Raw genomic sequence first — 17,183 nt, 5'->3', positions numbered from 1 at the left:
TCAAGAAGATCGGGAACTCTTTGGTTGGCAATGAAGGTTCCTCTCTAAACAGTTTCTTCAGAGAGTATATTTGATCCCCGTTGGAATTTTTCTGGGTAGATTTTTGCTCGGTGGTTTGAGTACTGTTATCACTTTTTTCTTGAGATTCAGGAGTTGGAGTTTTTGTAGAAAGGAGCAATTCAGAGAGATCCTTTCTTTCCTCTTGAGACTGTATACTTTGTGTTATTTCAATATGATCTTTTTTCCTCTTTTCTTCTACCAGAAATTTCAGAATGCCAATTTGAACATCCAAGGTTTGATCTGAATTTTCTAGGATGTTACCTAAGAAGGAAAGGACAGATTCGAGTATTTCCTGTAAGGCATGTAAAGATTTTGAGACAGGTGTCGCCATGTTAGTAGAGTTCATGTTATTTGGCAGAAATGTGTCCAATGATATATCCATGTCTGTTTTGTGATCAAGTATTTGATGATGAGATTCAATTTGCAGATCGACTGAGTTAAGTAATATCTCAGAAATGTTTTCTGCCGGTTTGTTACCGTTTGGGTTAAAATCCTCGGTGTCAGAAGAGTGATTTATTTGTTTCACCGGTGTGATGGTAGTTAATTTTGGAGAGTCAAATATGGATGTTGATGTTTGAGACTCCTGTGTTGAACAGGACGGTTGAGGTTTAAGTTGGGAACCTTGATCACTTGAGATTGAGGTAGTGTGAGCATCCGTAATAGGCAGTTCAGATGCCTCTTGAGGTGGATTTTTACCCAACATTATAGACGGTCACATGACCGGAACTTTCCTTTAAAATAACACAAACACGGCTGATCCATGTACCAGCTCGTATCCACGAGAGGACCCGTGTGGAATCGTCATTTCCACTAAATCTAAGGTTAGTAACAGAGACGAGCGCCTCCGCATGCGCGAACCAAAGACTAAATGCGTACCCGTTTTACAGATTATAGGAGTAAGAACCGCGTTCTTTTACTTGTTCTTTTCACAGATTTTCCTTACCATTGGACACTCCAGACATGTGAGTCTGTACAAACCCTCATTACCCATACCCTGATTTCACCGTTTAGGCACATTGCATGCATTTCAGGCTATCACGATTTTTCTTCCGTGTACTCACCTCACCAAACCCTCTTTTTTCTTTAAACCACTTATCACCACAATGTTGTTGTTTATGCACATCATAGCATTGACCTTATATCTGATAAAACGTTATTATTTTTGACAGTGTCGTTGTCCCTGACGAAGGGCATATTACTGCATGCCCGAAATGCATTGGATACACCAAGATGACAATGTCTGATATGATAAAGATGACAATAATCATGTAAACTACAAAAGAAAATGATATGAACTACATCTAACGATTACAAAATAAAACTATCAATGAATGAATTGAACTACTGAGTGGAAGTCTTCTTATGACATGGAGACAATTTTCTGAGTGCCTATGAAGGGATGGTTCTAGAGTACCTTTAGACCCACTACTTGAGCAGTATATTGAACGCCGTTGGACCCTCGGCGTTACCTTCTAGTGCACCAATTAAATCAAGGAACCAAGAGAGAAAAAACAAGTATAAACAAGGCAGTGCATTCATCCCATTCGAATCAACACACTGACATTCACCCAGAAGAGCACTGAAGGTCTGTGACACACTGACATTCACCCAGAAGAGCACTGAAGGTCTGTACAGACTGACAATCACCCAGAAGAGCACGGAAGGTCTGTGAGACTGACATTCACCCTGAAGAGCACTGAAGGTCTGTGACAGACTGACATTCACCCAGAAGAGCACAGAAGGTCTGGACAGACTGACATTCACCCAGAAGAGCACTGAAGGTCTGGACAGACTGACATTCAACCAGAAGAGCAAGGAAGGTCTGTGACAGACTGACAATCACCCAGAAGAGAATTGCGGGTCTGGACAGACTGACATTCACCCAGAAGAGCACTGAAGGTCTGTGACAGACTGACAATCACTCAGAAGAGCACTGAAGGTCTATGACAGACTGACATTCCCCCAGAAGAGCACTGAAGGTCTGTGACAGACTGACATTCACCCAGAAGAGCACTGAAGGACTGGACAGACTGACATTCACCCAGAAGACCACTGAAGGTCTGGACAGTCTGACATTCACCTAGAAGAGGAATGAATGACTGGGCAGACTGACATTCACCCAGAAGAGCACTGAAGGTCTGTGACAGACTGACATTCACCCAGAAGAGCACTGAAGGTCTGTGAGACTGACATTCACCCAGAAGAGCACTGAAGGTCGATGTGACCGATGTGAGAAGTTGGCCTGGTATATGATGCTCACTAGTTCTAGTGATCACCTTGTACCATGCCAAGCAACCCTTATGGTGCAGGTTGTAAAGTCAACCTTATAGACATGCTATATAGATTTATTTCTCAAAAGATACCCTATACTCTTTTTGAGCACAGAAGCACAAGCGTTAAAACAAAACACAGTTTAAATACACAAAAGTTGCACGAATATGGATGAGCCCTAGGGGCCACCTAAACCATATACTAAAATAGTGGTATAAGGACCACTATGAGGAAAGTGAAGAGGCCTAGGGCCTGGGGAATCGCTGGAGCTGTTCAGGACTAGCAGTGATGAAGTCGGGAAAGGCCCGCAGGACTCGGGTGCAGTGCGGAAAGTGCACGCAATACCAATGCAATGTTAATGGTGCGTAAAAAGTACAAAGTTAGTTAAAAAGGAACCTTCCGAGTGACCTAGAAGGAAGAAACTTTAGACACAGACCCTAGAGGTGTGTACCAGTGTAGGAACACCGGCGGAGCTGAGTTACCTCACCCACAGGAAGCGGGTGCACAGGGTCGAAGTAGTGTCGGGTTTCGTCATGCTGGTCGATGCTGCTTGGAGCTGAAGATGCTGCAGGCGGCTCGATGTGAAGAGTTCCGGTGGATCCAAGGGTGGATCTGAAGCTGTGAAGACCTGAAAGCAGAGGGGACAATGTTCAAAGTCACTAGCCAGTGACTACCGTGGAACCAGATTGGAACCAGGCGATGTCGGGTGCAAACAGGCGTCGAGGTGTAGCTTCTCTCTGCAGCCACGTGGACACGAGGGTTCGAGGACGTCCAGGCATCGGTCACGAGCTGTCTCACGCAGGCTTCTCGCTATTGGCAATGTCGGCAACTTGATTGAAGCAAACAGGCCTTGGCTAATGCAAGCCACGCAGGAATCAAAAAAGGCTTGTCACTCGGAACAGCAAGGTCAGAGCGGGTGCTCCTTGTTACAGGAGCAAGGGCAAGTCTAGAGCATCGAGACCTGTGGTGAAAGTTGTAGGTTTCGTCACCAAGATGGCCGCTAGCCACGTGGCAAGTGGCCGGGATGGCGCGTCGAGTGGCACAGTGCAAAAGGGCCCCACGCAGATCGTGGAGATGCTGGGGGGCTGATCTTCGGTGCAAGGGCTGCTCGAGGTTGGGGTTTCTCAAACCCCAAAGCACAGCGTCGAGGGTACCTCTGAGGCTGCGCAGTCAGCTTTTCGGGGGTCTTCCAAGAGGTCCGGTCCCACGTCTCTCGGTGCCTCCACGGGTCGCTTCTTTGCAGGGACTGTGGATCGAGTGGTGAGAAGTCTGGGAGTCTGGGTCTTGTCAAGCTCTGGGCTCGGGCTCCGGCGGGAGGCGGCGGCAAAGCAGACGTCGAGTTGCTGGTTGGTGCCTGTGTTCACAGGGTGGTCACTCCTTGGCCACAAGGGAGATTCTCTTCCGTCTTCTGAGCAGCAGAATGTCGAAGTCCAGTCTTCTTCTGTATTTCAAGTTGATTCAGGATGATCTGAAGTCTGAGGACACAGCTCCCACTCTTATTCGAATCTGGGGAGCCGGATCACCTACTAGGTCCCTCCTCTGGGTGGAACCAGGAAGGGGAGTGGTTACACCCCCTTTCCTTTGTCCAGTTTCGCGGCAGGACTGGGGCAGGAAAGCCCCAGCACCAGTTTGAACTGGCCTATGCACAGGGACACCTTGTGTGCCCCAGGCATGTCTGATTCTATTCAGCCCTATCCTACCCAATACACAAAATCCTGTCTGGGGTGGTGCTAGCACCTCCCAAGGCAGGAAACCCTTTGTCCAAGCTGCCCTCGCTGGAAGGACTCCCAGCAACAGGAGGTCAGACTTGTGTCTGTGGTGGCAGCATCCATTTTGTGTGATGCCGAGGCTCTGTTTAACTTTAACCGGGGTTCAGGTTAGGTACATGTCGTGTCCCTCTAGAAGGGTGGAATGCTACCCCCGTCGCCAGAACTGGTGAGGGGGTAGTATTCCAATTCGTATGACACCTTACTCGACATGTTTTGATAAAGCCAAACCTAAGATAGCATTTAACCGCTTGGATTATAATGCACTTAAGAGTATATGGTATGGCAGTATCATGAAACAGCTAAAGGACTTGGTTCCGAAGGCTGCAGACAGGCTCAGCTCATGCCAGAGCACCATCTCACATATTCCCAAGCACTCTGCCTCCAGGATTGATGAGGCCTTCCATAGGAGTGGCTGATAGGAACATATGTGTCCATTTTAAGTTAGGTGTAGGCATACTACACCTAAGTAAGGGGTGGTTACACCGACTTACCCCAGCTGAGTGATCAGCCAGTTGTGTCAAATAGGGAGGCCAGGCCAGGGGTGGCACAATACGTGCTGCAGCCCCTGGTAGGCCTTGGAAGCACCTATGCCCTGTGTACCTGGGTACACTGTTACAGGGGCAATTAAGGTGAACCAGTTCCAATTTCGTTATGCACCTAAAGTGCATAGGTTACAATTTAGAGAGAGAACAGCAGGCTGTGGGTCTGATTAGCAGGCCCACAGCCACATTTAGTCAAAAACCAGTGAAGCAAAAAGCAAAGATTTGGGGTGACCATAGGATAGCAGACCCTACTCTCCTACACAGCCCCCCCCCCAAACGCAGGGACATTAGACTAACCTTGACCAGTTGTGTCTTCATGTTCTAAGTGGAAGTACCTGGAGAGACCATCTGCGTTGCCATGGTCAGTCCCTGGGCGGTGCTCCACTGTAAAGTCCATCCCCTGTAGGGAAATGGACCACCTGAGCAGTTTGGGGTTTTCATCCTTCATCTGATTTAGCCATAAGAGGGGCTTATGGTCGGTCTGAATCTTGAAGTGAGTGCCAAACAAGTATGGTCTCAACTTCTTCAGGGCCCACACCACAGCAAAAGCCTCCCTCTCAATGGCTGACCAACGTTTCTCTCTGGGGGTCAGCCTTCTGCTAATGAAAGCAATGGGCTGGTCTTGACCATCTACATTAAGTTGTGAAAGCACAGCTCCCACTCCCAACTCAGAAGCATCTGTTTGGACAATGAACTCTCTTGAGTAGTCAGGACTCTTCAGGATAGGTGCAGAGCACATGGCCTAATTCAGGTCATCATATGCCTTTTGACAGTATTCTGTCCACTGAACCTTTTTGGGCATCTTCTTGGATGTCAGATCATTAAGAGGAGTCACAATGGACCCATTGTTCTTAACAAACTTCCTGTAGTACCCAGTCAGGCCCAAGAAAGCTCTGACCTGAGTCTGGGTAGTTGGAGGAGTCCAGTCCTTTATGGTCTGAATCTTACTCTCCAGAGGTTGAACTTGGCCTCCACCCACAAGGTGGCCCAAGTACACAACCTTACTCTGCCCTATCTGGCACTTGGTTGCCTTGATAGTGAGGCCTGCCTTTTGCAGAGCCTCTAGCACTTCCTTCAGGTGGACCAGGTGATCCTCCCAGGTGGAGCTAAAGACAGCAATATCGTCCAGATATGCTGCACAAAAGTCATCCAACCCAGTAAGGACTTGATTCACCAACCTTTGGAAGGTGGCAGGTGCATTCTTCAAACCAAAGGGCATCACCACAAACTGATAATGCCCACTGGGGGTAGAGAATGCTGTCTTGGCTTTAGACTCCTCAGCTAACCTGGTTTGCCAGTAGCCAGCTGTCAAGTCAAATGTGCTCAAATACTTGGCAGAAGCCAATTTGTCTATGAGCTCATCCGCCCTTGGAATAGGGTGTGCATGGATCACTGAAAGAATATCGACTGACAGAATATCGACCATCAAAAATATCGTTGAGAAAATATCGACACTCAAAATATCGAGTTTCTATCTACAAACAGGTAAGTACAAAAATATCGAGTTAAAAATATCGTTTACAAAAATATAGTTGTAAAAAATATCGTATTTACTAAAAACAGTGTTAAATTAAATTAATATTAATAATTTATTACTAAAATATACTTAAAATTACTTAAATTAACTTATAATAATTAAATAATTAATGAAAGTTAAATAAAAAAAAATTATTTCATATTTATTAAACATATATATATAGTAATAAAATATATTAAAATAATACCCAAAAACTGAAAACTGACCCTGAACCCTAAAAATACCCCTTTACCCAAAAACTGAAAACTGACCCTGAACCCTAAAAATACCCCTTTACCCAAAAACTGAAAACTGACCCTGAACCCTAAAAATACCCCTTTACCCAAAAACCCCAAACTGATCCTGAACCCTAAAAATACCCCTTTACCCAAAACTGACCCTGAACCTTAAAAATACCCCTTTACCCAAAAACCCAACCCTAAAAATAAAAACGATATTACTTCACTTACCTTAATAACGATATTACTTCACTTACCTTAAAAACGATATTTTGGCTGTCGATATTCTGTCCTGTCGATATTTTCTCCAAACGATATTTTGAAGTCGATATTATGTCCAGATGATATTTTGGAGTCGATATTATGTCTGTGTACCGGTGTGCATCTGTCCTAGTGACAGCATTGAGTCCTCTGTAATCCACACAGAACCTCATCTCTCTCTTCCCATCTTTGGTGTGAGGTTTGGGGACCAGAACCACTGGGCTGGCCCAGGGGCTCTCTGAAGGCTCAATGACACCTAATTCCAGCATCTTTTATCTTTTATACCTCAGCCTTGATACAGTCTCTGACATGGTCAGGCTGCCTGTAAATTTTGTTCTTCACAGGAAGACTATCACCAGTGTCCACCACATGGGTACACCAGTTAGTCTGGCTGGGTGTCAGGGAGAACATATGTCGAAATGACTGCAAAACCTGTCTACAGTCATGTTGCTGATGTTCAGTGAGGCTGCCATCTAAGGCCACACCATCAACTGAGCCATCCTCAGGGTTCTGAGTCAGCAGGTCTGGGAGAGGGTCACTCTCTTCCTCCTGTCCCTCATCTGTAGCCATGAGCAAGCCCATGTCTGCCCTGTCAACATACGCTTTCAGCCTGTTAGCATGGAGCACCCTGTGGGGGCTTCTGGGAGTTCCAAGGTCCACCAAGTAGGTAACCTCTCCCTTTTTCTCCATGATTGTATGGGGTCCAGACCATCTGTCTTGGAGTGCTGCTGGGGCCACTGGCTCCAGCACCCATACCTTCTGTCCAGGCTGGTACTCAGTCAGGACAGCCTTTTGGTCATGCTAGGCTTTCTGTAAGGCCTGGCTAGCCTCAAGGTTTTTGGTGGCCTTCTCCATGTACTCAGCCATCCTGGAGCGGAGACCAAGTACATAGTCCACTATGTCTTGCTTGGGCTTTTTGAGAGGTAACTCCCATCCTTCCCTCACCAGACATAGGGGTCCTCTTACAGGATGTCCAAACAACAATTCAAAGGGGCTGAAGCCAACTCCTTTTTGTGGGACCTCTCTGTAAGCAAACAGAAGGCAGGGCAGAAGGATGTCCCATCTTCGCCTGAGCTTTTCAGGTAATCCTTTGATCATGCCCTTTAGGGTCTTGTTAAATCTCTCAACAAGCCCATTGCACTGTGGATGGTAGGGAGTGGTGAACTTATAGTTGACACCACACTCCTTCCACATTGCTGTCAAGTATCCTGACATGAAGTTTGCACCTCTGTCAGATACTACCTCCTTAGGAAACCCCACTCTGGAGAAAACTCCAAGTAAGGCCCTGGCCACAACCGGAGCTGTTGTGGTCCTAAGTGGGATTGCCTCTGGGTACCTGGTGGCATGGTCTACCACCACCAGTATGAACCTGTGCCCAGATGCTGTAGGGGGATCCATTGGTCCAACAATGTCAATCCCCACCCTTTCAAAGGGCACCACCACCACAGGTAGTGGTATCAGGGGGGCCTTTGTGGAACCACCTGCTTTGCCACTTGCTTGGCAGGTTACACAGGAGCGACAAAACTCCTTGGTATCTTCTGACATGTGAGGCCAGTGAAAGTGACAGACAAGTCTGTCCCATGTTTTGTTCTGGCCTAGGTGTCCTGCTAAGGGAATATTGTGTGCTAAGGTAAGAAGGAAGCCCCTAAATTGCAGAGGTATGACCAACCTCCTGGTTGTACCAGGATTGGGGTCTCGAAGCTCTGAATAAAGGAGCCCATCATCCCAATAGACCTTATGGGTACCTTGAGCATTCCCAGCAGCCTCAGCAGCAGCCTGCTGTCTGAGGGGCTCAAGAGAAGGACAGGATAACTGAGCCTGCCCCAAGTCTGCCCTAGAAGGTCCCCCTGTCCCCAGAAACTCAACCTGATCAGGTTCAAGCTCTATAGGGACAGTTCTTTCAGGGGTCTCAGAATCATCTTCCTGGGAAGGCTGATCCTGACTTGTAGGCATTTGGGAAGGCACAGCCTTTACCCTCCTGTTCCTTGTCTTGGGAGGTACTTGGTCCATTGTTCCAGGATCCAAAACCTGAGGTTCAGAGAGGCACTTTTTGGCCTGTGACCTGGTCACAGCAAGGACATGTGATGATATCCCTAACATCTCTGCGTGAGTCCTGGACACAACTTCTGACCATAGTGAGTTCTCCAGGTCATTGCCCAACAAACATTCTACTGGGAGATTAGCACTAACCACAACTCTTTTCAGGCCAGTTACCCCTCCCCAGGAAAAGTTCACAATTGCCACACTATGGGTAGTAGTGACATTGCTGGCATTGGTCACCAGGTAATTGTCACCTGGTAGGTACTGTCCATGGTCCACAAAGCCAGGCGTCACCATAGTGACGCTGGCACATGTGTCCCTGTATGCTTGAGCCACTTTCTTGTTAATCAGAGGCGTCTGTCTGTACTTGCCCAGATTATTGGGACTGACAGTAGGGGAAAAATCAATCTCCCCATCACAAATCAGAACAGCCTGTGTGGGGACTCTGACTAGGTCAGAATTTCCCTCAGTTCCCAAGGTGATACCCACTACCCCCTTAGTCTGTGGACCAACACTGCTAACTGTACTAGTGGGTGCAGGTGCCTTAGGGGCTGCAGTGTTGGGGGCTCCACCCTTTTTACAATCACTTGTCCAGTGAGTGGTGTTTTTGCAAAAGCTACACCAGGGTTTCCTTTGACCTTCTTTCTTCTTCTTCTTGGAAGTTTGGGACCCACCCTCAGTATTAGTTTGGGGCCCTGTTGAAGACTTCTGGTCTTTAGCTTTCTGCTCCCCACACTTCTGGTCTGTTTTCTTTTGGTCACCACCCTGGTTCTGGTTCTTTTGCTTAACTCTGGTTCTAACCCATTTGTCTGCCCTCTTTCCCAATTCTTGGGGAGAAGTTAGATCTGAGTCAACCAAATGTTGATGCAACTGCTGGTTCTGACAGTTATTTAAAATCTGTTCCCTCATAAGCAAATTGTACAATTCTTCATAGTCTGTAACCTTACTTCCCAGCAACCAGCCCTCCAGAGCCTTAGTGGCACATTCAACAAATTCAGACCAGTCCTGAGTCTGTGTCTTCTTGGTATCTCTGAACCAATCTTACAGAACCTCAGACGCTCCTTTTGCCCTCATGTAGGCAAGAACTAGTCGAAGTCGGAATCGATCTCGATGTTCATCAGATCATTTAGATGTTGCTGAAACATTACTCTGTCCATCAATGTCTCTTTGGTAACAGGTGGCCTTCTTATACACGTTGTAGCACAGAGGCCACATAAGGCAGGACCACACTGCACACAAAGACAACACGTGAACAGGAACGTCACAACAATCCCTATAATCATCAGAATCTTCCAACCCCATGTTGACATCAGACCCCAAAACCATCCTAGAAGCGTCCAATCTCCTTCATCCATGTGTATGGACTCTGAGATTTTATGCAACTTTGAGATGGCTTGGTAAACAGTTGGAGCGTTATCAGGTATGAAAATACAGCAGCTCGAATGGATCACCTTGCACACACCACCTCTATCTGCAAGTACAACATCTAGAACCATACGGTTCTGTAGTGTCATAAGTCTATCCGCCTGGAGCTCTGCTGTCAGGTTACCAAGGGCACTTGCAGTTATGTTAGCCGTCGATTCTACCACACGAGTTAACTGTCTTAAGTTCCTACTATTAACCATAGGACCCCAAAACGGTAGGAAACCTTTGAAGAAGTCTCCTGCCTCTTGTCCAGCAGTATCCTCTTTACTAATAACGCCTCTCACAACTCTGGTCTTGTGATAATCTGAGGCGACGGTAAAAGTCGGTGGTAAAAGATTCGCGATATAACATGTGCCCGAGAAGTCATGGGGCAACCACGTATAAGCGCGATCATAACACACAAAATAGGTACCCTTGGCAGTCAGAAAGACGAGGGGAAGAGAGCATCGGTAAAACATACGTGTCAACACAAGCACTCTTCCCAAGCTGAGCTCTCGGATTTCGACCACGACCTTGCAGACAAAAGCGGCCTACGTGTTGTACGATCCATATTGGAGACGAGCTTTTAAGCTGCCTATCACCCACTGATGTACTATACTCAGCCTCACTCAGATCCTTGTATGCTCGCACCTCTTCCTCTGGGATAAGCGATGCGTCAAAGATGTCTCTATCTAGATCAGCAATAGCTATTGCCAAAGACTTGTGGTACAGGCCAGGACCATAGTTTGCTGAGCGTGGCTCTCGATGGGGGTAGGAATCTAATGCACTACGGAACATAGTTTGGAATGCTCGAGCTGACCCCTGGGGACTATAAGGAAGAACCAAATACGGAATACCCTTATCCATGGTATGTGGCATTAACCCGCACACCCAACAATTAGTGGTATTCACCACTAACTGGTGCTGATGTAGGAGTTAAACAAAGGAATTGTTCATAAATTCTGCACGTCTGACTTGTTCATGTTGGGGCAGTAGATGAAAGGAATGTGGAGAAACAGTAGGAGCAACATTTAAATTGTTGGGAGGAGAGATAGTGGGAGTAGAAGGTAATAGCGATTGAATCCCTATATACACTCCACCCACCAATAGCATAGAAACAGCTATAAACAATATAAAAACCTGCAACAAAAAACATTTCGTTTGAAACATCTTATGCAAACTTGATCTTTGCGCCAACATTTTCTCTGTTTCCGACAGCTTAGAAAACTCCATCCTCTAAAAACCGTCCGTGACGTTCTTGACGCACTTTGTTCTGAGTAGCGATTATCAATTTCCAGGAGTTCCTAGAAACTGACAAAGGAAACGACCTAGTGTCAGAAACCTGCTAAACAGAAGAAAGTACCCGCACGGCTCTACGGTCAACCCAGATGGAAGGTTCTAACTACTTGAGCATTCAGTTTAATATCAGTCTTCTAGCTGTACTGGAAAAAGAAAATACACATTTAATGTAAAAAAAAATTCCACAATGTTGAAGGCAACAGTAAAGTGATACTGCTAATAAAAAAATAAAAATGAAACTTTATTAGTCCTTATTGCGCGGTCGAAGAAAATATCGACTTCTTCCTGGTTGAGTCTGCTCTTCAAACAATGGTTCAAATGGCAAAGCAGGATTCAAGTGTTCAGGCAATAGTTCAGAGCTCGAAATCTCCAATGTTGCTGACAAAGGTCTTGTCCTAGATGCTTCAACAGGGATGTCTGTTCGGACTGTATCGTTTTCTACAGGTTGAGCATCACTAAATGGCATAAAACCCGGAACCGTGCTGGTCTCTGTCGAGGCGACTCCTTTCTTGATCCATGCATCTGCTGGCAAAGGAAACGGAACTTTCTTGGTGTGGGTGGCATGCACCCAGTGCTTTCTGCCTTCCAGTCGAACCGCCGTCCTCGTTGCCAGTAGCACCTGGTGGGGACCCACAAACCTTGGCTCGAGATTTCGTTTTCGTCCAAAATTTCGGGTAAGTACCCAGTCGCCTGGTTGGAGCCAATGACCAGGTCCCTCTGTTTGTGCCGGTAAAGCTTCAAAGACCTGTTGATGAATCAAACTCAATTTAGCAGTCAGATCATAAAGGTAGTCAATCAACATTGGATATTCAATTCTGTTAAACTCCTTATGTCTCGGAACTCCCCAAATATTCGCAGGACGGCCGAACACAATCTCATATGGGCTAAGCCCTACTCGAGAGTGCACAGTCGCCCTGGTCGATAAGAGTGCTAGGGGCAAAGCGTCAGGCCATGCTAAACCAGTCGTTGCCTGGATTTTGGCAAGTTTCAGTTTCAGGGTGCCATTATATCCTTCCACCAAACCTGCCGACTGAGGATGATTAGCGCTATGAAATTTTTGGACTATGCCTAAGCCACGACACACACTCTTCATCACACTTCCCACAAACTCACTTCCATTATCTGACCATACAATCCGTGGCATTCCATACCTAGGGAAATATTCCTTGAGCAGGACTTTTGCTGTTGACAGGGCAGTATTATCCTTAAGGGGGTAGGCCTCAATCCATCTGGAGAACACACAAACCACAACCAAAACATATTTCAGATTATTGCATCTCTCCATATGGATGAAATCTAATTGGATAACTTCAAAGGGACATGTAGGAGGAGCAAAGTGACCAGGTGGAGTGGGGGTGCCCTTACCAGGATTATACATCAAACATACCATACAGTTCTTAACCACTCTCTCCGCACACCTAGTAATCCCATCATTCTTCCATACAGGAGACAACAACTTGCATATGCCTTTCGCCCTAATATGTGCCGTGCCGTGGGCCATTGTAACAACAGCAAGCACATATGCATCCGGTAACATCCATCTCTGTTTTTCTGTCAAGTCAACCCAACATCCATTCCCGTCTAACTTCCCCGTGCTTTCTTTCCACTTAGTCTTTTCCATCTCAGTGGCCTCATTCTGTATTTTCTTCACACTTTCAATTGTGTCCTCACACATGCTAGTCTCCGCTGGCCATCTCACTGAGCTCGTAACATATATTCGATTTGTCAGATCTCTGGCTGTCTCCTTAGCAATCTCATCCGCAAACGCATTACCACGGCCAACATCATCTGTCACTTTCCGATGCGCACTGCATTTAATTATGGCCACTTGTTTAGGCAATGTCAGTGCATCCAAAAGGTCGTTCACGAGCTGCCCGTGTTGGATCTTCGTGCCATGCGACGTGAAAAATCCTCTTTCTCTCCACAATCGACCAAAACTATGCGCTACGCCAAATGCATACTGACTGTCGGTAAACACATTCACTCGCTTTCCTCTGGACAACACACACGCTCTCGTCAGTGCGATTAATTCAGCCGCCTGGGCCGAATTCTGACTCAGTCTCGCAGATTCCACAACCGTACTCAACGTCACTATAGCATACGCAGTTGTCACATCACCATTCGGCAACTTAAATTATGAACCATCTACATACAAAGTACCATCGGGATCTACCAATGGAGTGTTTTTCAGGTCAATACGACCTTTCGTTTCTTCTTCGGTTCTTAAGTAACAATCATGTGGTGCTACATCATCTGATTCCATGCTAACCGGCAACAATGTTGCTGGGTTCAACACGTTACAACGCTTATCCGTATATGACTGGCCAAAAGGGTCAACTCATAACCAGACAACCTTGCGCTCGTCAGATGTTGAGTTTTTGTTCGATTCAAAAGAGTGTCAACTGCATGTGGAACCATCACCGTAAGCATATTATCCATGACCAGACCTGCGGACTGTCGAATGGACACCGCAGCTGCCGCTGTTGCTCTTAAACAACTCGGCAACGCTCTAGCTACAGGGTCTAAGGTCGAAGAAAAATATGCACATGGACGTTGTTTGTCACCAAATTGTTGCGTCAAAACACTCAAGGCACAACCATCCCTCTCGTGAAAGTAGAGTGTAAACGGCTTACTGTAATCAGGAGTGCCTAACACAGGAGCCGAACACAACGCATCACGCAATTCAGAAAAACCTTTCTGACACTCTTCAGTCCATGGCAAAGGAGTCGGAACATCCTTGCACGTGAGGGCTAACAATGGTTTTGCTAGCAATGAAAAATTTGGAATCCATTGTCTGCAGTATGACGTAATACCTAGAAAAGCACGCACATCTCTCTGAGTTTTTGGCACAGTCATTCGAGCAATTGCTGCAATTCTTTCTGGGGTCAACCTTCTCCCCTCTTTTGACAATAAGTGACCCAAATAGGTTACTTCTTGACAACAATATTGCAGCTTAGAAGGTGACACCTTGTGATGTAGGTCACATAGATGTTGCAACAATGATACTGTAGAAGTTCTGCAAATAGCTTCGGTATCTGCAGCCACCAATAGGTCGTCAACGTATTGGATCAAAGCCGCACCTGTCGGTAACACAAATGCATCAAGTTGACTTTTAAGGGCTTGGCTGTAGATCGATGGACTCTCACAGTAGCCCTGTGGTGCACGTTTAAACCTAAAACTGCGACCACCTAATGAGAATCCGAATAGGTCTCTGCTTTCCTCAGCGATCGGAATACTAAAGAACGCATTCTTTAGGTCGATCACCGTAAACCAGGAGGCAGATGCTGGAATCAGGGTTAACAAAGCTGTGATGTCAGGCACCACAGGAAACTGTGGGATCACTATTTTATTTACTTCTCTCAAATCAATTACGAAACGGTACACAGGAGGTTTAGTTGGATCGGTTTGTTTCAAGATGGGTAACACAGGACTATTACACGCATTTCCCCGAGTTTCTTCAATGACATCTTTTTCGATCAGGTCATAAATGATCGCTAATAGCGCTCGCTCACCATCAAGAGAGATGCGATACTGAGGTATACGTGGTAATCAAACATTTGTTTTCAACTGGACCACATAAGGTGGAATATCCAGCAGGCCCACATCGTTGGGACCCGTGGCCCATAACGATGCAGGAAGGGAACTCAATTCCGGTGGGAACTTATCGATGGACAAATACATAGGAGAGATCACTCTCTGACCTAATGTAAGCTCCACTCCTTCAGGAGAGCAATACAAAGTCGCATATAACCGTTTTAACAAATCCAAACCCAAAAGATTCTCACCACAACCAGTAGATAGAATCAATGGAGCCTCTAGCTTACGAGGACCAATCATAAGGGGCAAAGGGCTAGAGACAGGGTTGCTAACAGGGGCGCCAGAGAATCCAACGGAAACATTTGTTAAGCCAGACAAAGGTGCGCCAGGGAGTTTTGAATGCATGATGGAACTTTTCGCTGCACCAGTGTCCAACAGAAAAGGCTCAACTACGCCAGATGTGGCAACCGCGACCTAAGGCCCTCTCTGATCAACCGGAACTGACACTACTCCCTCTCTTTGTCGATGGCTGTCCTAGTAACAGTCGTCTGCCACAGTCTCATGCTCAACATAATAATCGTCCACATGGTACTGTGCAGATTTATCGGACCACGCATTTCGCTGGTCGAAACAATTATTTGCGTCCGATGAAACAGTAGAGCGCTCATGATTTTGAACGTAACCTCGACCTCTACCTCTAGATGCCTGTTGAGGACCACCACGACCTCCTCGGACCGAAACATTATTATAACGATCACGTAAAGCGGGACAGTCAAATTTTATATGGCCCTCTTTCCTACAATATGCACACTGATTATACCCAAGCGTAGATCTAGAGTCAGAGGAGTCAGAGCGCGACTGCATCCTAGTGGACTGGGCTCGTGGTCGATACTGCTGTTGTGAATCATTTTGATTCGAACGTGGAGGATATGCCTGCTGCAACAAAACCTTCGTTTTGAGCTCCTTCGTTTTCTTGTCTGAACGATCACTTTCTTCCTTTTCCCTATTCTCGTAGTATTTAGCTGTCGCTAATATTTGAGCAGTGGTTGAAACAGCCCATGCACTCTCTGAATTTTTCAATTTGTTGCATAACTCAGGCAACAGATTTGACACAAACTTATCAACAAACAACCGCTGGCCTCCTTCAGTACTCATATCCTGACCACTATGATCGACAAATGCCTCCTCAAATCTAGTAAAGAAATCGGAAACACTCTCGTCTTTCTTTTGCTTGCAAGCCGACAATTTGTCCCAATTCACTCTCATCGCTGGCATAAGTGTTTTCATAAGTGTAATGATTTTCTGGGGCAGATCCAAAATTAACTGCTCAGGCTTAGCCCCACCAACTTGTAGTCCATCAGCCGCTATCAGTGCAGGCCAATCACCGCCTAACTCATTCACATGATTCTCTTGGCAAATTTTCGCCCAAATTGGTTGCGGTACGACATTACTAAACAACATGTCGATGTCAGCAAGGTTCATAATAGAAGCATCCACCAGTTGGGATAGCTCCATATAATAACCTGCCGGATTCTTGCGCGGGTCAGGCAAAGATTGTTTCACCTGCAAGACTTCTGATCGCTTCCATGGGAGGTGTATCCAAACTCGTTGGAAATGTGGCAAAACTGGGGGATTGGCAGCAGGAGCACCTGTCATCCATACTGGCGGAACCTCTCTCATAGGATATTGACCAGAGTTCGTTTTCTGATCATAGGAGTCGTCATCAAACGACACGCGAGAAGGCACTGTGGATCTAAAGGCTAACAATCGCTCCAATGCACGTCGTACATTTCCCCCCACAATCATACTGTTCGAAAATTTACTCTGGAGTTCCGTCATCTCAGGCGGTACATTATCCAAGTCATCATTATACCATTCTTCTCTCAAGAAGTTGCACATTTCTTCGAACACGAATCTCTGTGTGGGCTCATTAAACTGAGAAAACGTATCAAATACCGTGCACAGAGGGTAATTAGCAGGGTGTCTTATCCATCTACGCGCCATAGTTACCAACGTGGCACTCTCCCTTTCACCAGGGATTTGACTTCGTCTCTGGGGAGTTTCAGAGACATCGGATCGAAATAACGGTCCAGAAATTGGGGAGTAGAGGGTAGCAACAGTGTTAGGGATACGATTACGAACAGAAGGAGAAAGAAGAACAGGAGCAACAACGTTAGAAGTGAACGTAGGGACAGCAGAGGTAGCCAGGACAGTTGAGGTAACAGGGACAATGGACTGAGGAGGG

At 46.3% G+C, this 17,183-nt stretch overlaps 1 protein-coding gene and 1 pseudogene across 1 annotated transcript in view; both read right to left on the bottom strand.

The window, feature by feature from the left end:
- LOC147672889 (NACHT, LRR and PYD domains-containing protein 3-like) overlaps window positions 1-17,183 on the bottom strand; it is a 664,362-nt gene that overhangs the window by 136,957 nt on the left and 510,222 nt on the right. The window lies entirely within an intron of this gene.
- Window positions 9,784-11,335, bottom strand: LOC147672894 (endogenous retrovirus group PABLB member 1 Env polyprotein-like; annotated as a pseudogene).

Source organism: Lissotriton vulgaris, unplaced genomic scaffold (genome assembly GCF_964263255.1).
Source record: "Lissotriton vulgaris unplaced genomic scaffold, aLisVul1.2 SCAFFOLD_723, whole genome shotgun sequence".
NCBI classification, from domain to species: Eukaryota; Metazoa; Chordata; class Amphibia; order Caudata; family Salamandridae; genus Lissotriton; species Lissotriton vulgaris.
The sequence above is the reverse complement of the archived record's forward strand: the minus strand, read 5'-3'. Positions and strand labels throughout refer to the sequence as shown.